Below are 6348 nucleotides of genomic sequence, written 5' to 3'. Positions count from 1 at the left end.
GCAACTTTAGACATGCCTAAAAAGATAGCTATATTTCTCCTTGAGTGATTACCAGCACCAATGGTCATCCAGTGACCTGGGAACGCTACAAGTTCTTGAAAAAAAACATAAAGGAGAAAAAATACTCCCCTGTCTTTAAATGGATCAAATCAAATAGTAGCAACCTTACTGTAAGAGCAACAAGGTGCCAGCTGTGCACAGGTCCCCTCACGGCCCGGCACTATCTACATTCAGCACACACTATTTAGCACAGCATGTTTTGCAAAAGGCGTGAGCTGATTTCTGGGTTTAGCTTTCAGGTCAAACCCCACTGTAATCACAGGACAGATCACATTGTGTAAATCTGCTGTGGCCTCCAAACTGGTAATTTCATCTTTCCCGGAATGCATCGTGTTAGAGGAGGGTGCAAGATGTTGCAAGCATGCTCCCATTCTGCTTGGGCTCAACACCATACAGTCAAGCTTCTTAGGCAGTAGATGAAAAATAATAACAAATGCTAAGATTTTTCACAAATGCCTGCTCTGGTCTGTATCCTGTACTCAACTAAGAAAAAAAGCAAAGTTTAGCAGTAAAGTGAGGACCAAACACAAGTGAACAATGTCGAAGCTCTCTAGTGAAACGCTTTTCTGTAAGTTGCACTACATGCATGATAAACTGAATCAGCTCGGAATTCCTACTCCAACTAGATACAAGGCAGGGGAGTAATTAAAACAGCATAAAAGAGTAGACCATGTCAAGAGTAATCAAAATTTACAAGCTCAATAGATAAAGATTGTTTTTTTCCCCAGAAGCCAAGAGTGAAGCTATCAGAGCATTAGAGGACACCAACAAAAATCTAAGCATTCTCACTTATTTTAGAGAAGACAGTAGCAGAATTATTCACAACTACCAAATATATAGCACTCTGGTCTGGTCTTGTTGGCAGATGGCCCATTCACCATGAAAAAAATTACACAAAGATTTCAGTGTACAGAGCCCCAGACTGCGATGGTGTGAACCGGAGAAGCTCCGGGGACCAAGCCGGGGTAGGAACTCGTAAGACCTGTGGGTCCTTAGGCCGTATTGCAGCAAGCAAACTGCTCAGGCAGACAAATAAGAGCCTGTGAGAATGAGGAGTCTCTGTCTCCATTTAATATATTTGTTCTAAGGCAGAGTTGTACAAACTGCCCCTCTGCTGCCTCCTTAGAGGTGCTGAAGCCAGCCCAGATAAACTAAAGCTAGTAACAGGGCAAAGGGAACATTTGCTGCCTTTATTGCTGGCTTCTATTACACAAATTAAGTCTTATGAAAGACAGCATCATGCTGAGGATATAAGATATCAAATGAAGCCAGTCTAAGAAACAGGATTTTCCTAAAACCAGATTTTTCAATCTTGAGGTTTTCAATAAGAACAAGTTTTGTTTTGTTGCTTTAATTAAAAATTCCATTTTACTAAGAATTCCTTTTCTTCCGGGGAAAAAAAATCCCAAAATATAAACCAGAAAGAAACTCTGCAATGGAAAAATACGGAGCAGATCTATCACATATATTTTTGTTCCCTGTTTGATTCATGCTTATACGCATTCTAGGACAACCTCTTCCATATTCCAAGGCAGGCAAATTCTAACAAGTGGGAAGGCACAAGCTGTGTTAGACATGGAGCATGAATAACCATGGAAAAGTGGTGGTGTTCCTCCCACGATGTCTTGAGGTTGAGAAGATGCTTTTCTGGAGGTGATCCTTTTGTTAACACACAATGAGCTGGTCTCCATACCAGGTTAACCAGTGAAATCTAATATCTACTAGATTGAGAATGCCAGCCTAGAAAATCCAAGCATCCTTTTTAGCCCTGAACTCTACAATCCAGATCTATAAATGAACCATCTGAGAGGAATGCAGCAGTACTTCACACCTTGCCTTCAGTAATAGGTCTCCCACCAACAGTTGGTGACCAAAAGCATCATTCCCCTGCACAGCCCTTTCCCATATTTCACCCTGAGGTGCATGCACACCATGGCGTCCATCCTCCATACCCTTCTCTTACAAGCTGGGGCTTGGTTCCTGGAAGAGGTTGTTTTAGTCTCACCACAGCATCCTATACTTCTGTATCAGCCCTGGACCTGTCCCTTAACCCAAGGCTCACCGTGCCAGCTCCACAGCAGCTCGGGTATGGGCGTCACACTGGCAAGAGGAACCAGGGACGCAGAAAGACCCTTCCATGCTGAGCTCCCAGGGCCACGCTCTGGCTGACTCCATTTAACCATCACTGTATTTGTGTTGCAGTAGCATCTAGTGGCCAGGGCTATGAAAACACACAGCAAAGGAAGCATTCCTGCCAAAAAACTAAATACAGTTAAGCTTAACCAAGAAACAACAGGTGGTCATATGTGACTGACGCAGCCAGCACAAGGTAACTCAAGTTGACTCTAAAGGCCTAATTCTCATGTGAAAGTGAGAGTAAAAATAATTTACATCCTGTGCTTGCTGGCTCAAGAGACCTCAGGATAAATGAGAATCCAGTCCTAAATCCTCAATGGGATCCAGGCTTCAAGAAAGATTTTAGCTTGAGAAGGGGCCTGGGTTCTACTTTGCAGTGTGTGAACAGCTGAATGGGCAAGTCATATTATTTTAAGAAATGTCATGATGGGTTTGGTTTGGTTTGTTTTTTTCCTTTAATAACTTTGCCCCACTTATTAGGCTGTAACCAGGGGACCCGTAAAGCCTGCTGAGCTCAGATCAGCACAAATCATCCCACCAGAAACACACAGTGGAAAACTGAGAATGCAGGAGGAAGAGGTGTTGCTGAAGAGCAGGAATCATGCAAGGAGAGCTACCTCTGGGAAAAATACCCATTGCTGTATCCATCCTAAAAAAAATAGAGAAGGTGGTAGTTCTTTCTTACTGGCAGTACAACTGTCATTCAGGCATGCAGAATCTAAAGGCAAACTGAGATCAAAAAGAGCATCAAAACAGGAATGTATCTGATGGCTAAATTTCCCTTTGCAGAAACGCATGGAAGCAGGTCCTGAAGTCCCTTCCTTGACCTCCAAAGTTGTCTTGCTGAGCAGGACTCGATTGAAAAATCAGAAAGTTTTCCAAGGCAGCGCATGGTTCCCTTGATCCTGAGCTCAGTCTATGCTCTTATGTTAGCTCAGGGCTGGAAACAACATTTGGGTCCCACACAGTCTAACTGTCCATACTGTCATATTTTGGCTTGCTGTCTGGATGTTGTCTGGATCAACCAGCTGACTCTGGGGTGGGGAAACCAAACAACTCACATTCAAACTCCATCCCCATGGAAGAAAGGGACAGGAGCCAGCCACTGGCAAACCCAAGCTCAGAAACAGCTACCAAGAGGAGAATAGCTGCAGCGAGTGATGAGAAAAGTCATCACTCCTTGTCCTGTCATGCAACAGCTTGTAGCAAGAGGAACAATAGGTCTTTCAAAACCAACAAACACATTTCCATGTAGAAATTCCCTGCCGCAGACAAGATAAATGAAAAGAATTGATGACAGGGACTTGGAGAATGAAAAATAGTCCATGTCAAGGGCAGTTCTATTGGGGGTGGTGAGGTGCGCTAAGATGCACACAGATTATCTCAGTTCTGGGCCTAAAAGGGAGTTGTGTAAAATGAGCCATCACTGACATATCCGGAAAATGTACTCCAGGAATTATTGCAAGAATCTACTCTCTTTTGCTCTGGTTACCTTATTCTGGTAGAAAAAAATGGGGAGGAAGAAAACGCCACATTTCTTGTAGGAGCTCTTTGGTTTAAGATTTTTTTATTAGGGATGAAAGAAATGTTCAGAGGGAAAATGAGCTCATTTCTGTCATCTGCTGCCACCATCTGCAAACCCAGCAGCAACATCTTTGAAATTCTGAATTAAATCCACCCACTTCTCTTGTTTCTGCCTTCCCTCCCAGTGTGGTGGGCAGTATGAGCCAGTAACAGGGAAGCAGGCCTGGGAATAAGGACCCAAAAAGGGCCAGTACAGACCCAAGCTCCCCTGTCATTGTTGTCATCAGCCTGCCCCACCAAATAAAGTCATTTTTCCTCCATTTCTCCTTCTGTAGGCTGGCTAAATGAACTCTTCCTCTGTGCAAGGTTATTGTGTCACTTTAGAAAGGTGGTGCTGGAGAGAGCTTGGTGACCGAGGGACTCTGGGGGAATACAGCACAGAACTATACGTGAGCAGGGCCCATTTTTGCCTGATGATCAGTGCTTTCTAACATGTGAGCTGATCTGTTGCTGAGTGCAGCGCTTGAGAAAGAAAGGAGAGATCATGTAACAGTATGAATGTCCAGCCTGGGTTGAATCCTCCAGTAAAGGTTTCAAAACAAATACTAGTAATACAGCATATTTTTTCATGCCCCACTGGTTCCAAGTAGGACTGGGACCAGATGTGCCAATTTTCAACAAGAAAGGCTACTCATGCTATTCTTGGCACAGCTTGAAGCAGCAAGTACCACAAATCCTATTTAATATAGTGCCTAAATGCCACAGACCTATTTGTTCGAGTTCTCTCGCTTGGTTTTTCAAGCTCAGCTGGTTCAGATAACCATCTGACCTCCAAGGACCAATTCAGTCACAACCCTGTCTCCCACCTTTCACAACTGCACCCATTGCTAATGTTTTCCTTCTGAAAACGGGTTTCTTCCTATGTCTACAGATTGCCTTGCAAATAAAGTTTACAGGGGCAAAGTGCAGACACTTCACAATTTTTGAGTTATATTGCATTGCATTTTTATTACTGAGATACAGATCATTAAGCATTTTTTAGGGTTTGGAGGCATGTTGGCATTCCAGATTAGCAAGATGGGCACGGGTGCTACTGACAGATGTTTAGTAAACTCTTCACATAGCTGGAGATAAGGGATTTACTACCCAGAATATCCATGAAAACAAGAGGAGATACAAGCATATCAAAGTTGCGTAGAGAATTCATCTTCCCTTGGACTTTAGTCTTAAGAGGAAAAAATTTTACAACATTTTGGTGAATGTAATATATACACACAGTTGGGGAGTTGTATCTTTGAAAGGACCTTACACAGGCTCTTAGGTTGTGCAAAGATTCACATTAAATGAGACTGATCTGCTGGAATTCAGATATTGAGCAAAGCAAATCCCCGTGTCATAGTCAGCTCTGAATGATTACAACATGTCACCCTGCAGTCCCAGTACTTGCAGTTCAAATGGGATAAGGTCACTGAAAAAATTGTCATTTGTGGGGAAGGCAGCCTCCTGACAGACAACCGCTTTCAGTTTGAAAAAGGCCCAAGTACTAAACATCTTTTTTCCCTCTGTCTTCACCAGTAAATCTTCCTCCTAGACCTCTGTACAAACCAGAACTGCTTGGGAAAGAAAGGGACAGCCAACAGTGGAGGAGCAACAAGTTAGAGTCAACACAGGGTAGGTACAAATATTCAAATCAGTGGAGATGAATGGTTTTCACCTCCGGATACTGGAGAAGCTGGATGATGTGGCTGTGAGGCCACTGTCTATTACCTGCAAAAGATCACAGTGATTGGGGAAAGTCCTTAACGACCAGGGAAAGGCTGATGTTACACCCATCTATAAGAACGGTGAGAGAAGGATCTCGGGCAGCTGGTCTCTGTCCATCCCTGGAAGGACCATGGAACACATCCTCTGGAGTCCATTTCCATACATGGGAAGAACTAGAAGATAAATAGGAAATAGTCAGCACAGATCTACCTAGGGCAGACCACGCTTGGCCAATCTGATTGCCTTATGTGATTAAATGACTGGCTATATAGACAAGGTGAGAGCAGTGCTGTAGTATACTTTGCTTTTAGTAAGGCTTTTGACACTATTTCCCACGGTAGTCTCTTTTGTAAGCTGAGGAAATATGGACTGGACAAACAGATCATTGTATGGGTTGAAAATGGGCTGGACAGCTGGACTCAAAGCGTGGCAATCAATGATTCAGCAGTTCATTGCCAGCTGGGAAAAAAGACAGGGTAAAGGAGCTGGGCTTGTACAGTCCAGTGAGGAGGAGGCTACAGGGGAATCTAACAGGCACCTACAACTACATGAAGGACGGTGACAAAGGTAATGGAGCCAAACACTTCTAGGTGAGGAGAGAAAGTTAATAAAAGGTGCAACACAAATTGTGATATGGGAAGCTAAGCTTGAACATTACAAAAACTTTTTACTTAACAAGGTAGTGCAGCTGTGGAAAAGGTTATCTAGAGATGCTGTTGCATCTGCATCCATGGTTGTTTTCATGCCATGGCTGATCTGATCTAGTTTTGGTGATAGTCCTGATCCAACTGAGAGGTCCTCTCCAACCAATTTTTCTGTAATTGTGTGATTCAGGTAGATACCTCCACGGAGGAAGGAACTGAG

Source organism: Gavia stellata, chromosome 10 (assembly GCF_030936135.1).
Source record: "Gavia stellata isolate bGavSte3 chromosome 10, bGavSte3.hap2, whole genome shotgun sequence".
NCBI classification, from domain to species: domain Eukaryota; kingdom Metazoa; phylum Chordata; class Aves; order Gaviiformes; family Gaviidae; genus Gavia; species Gavia stellata.
The sequence above is the reverse complement of the archived record's forward strand: the minus strand, read 5'-3'. Positions refer to the sequence as shown.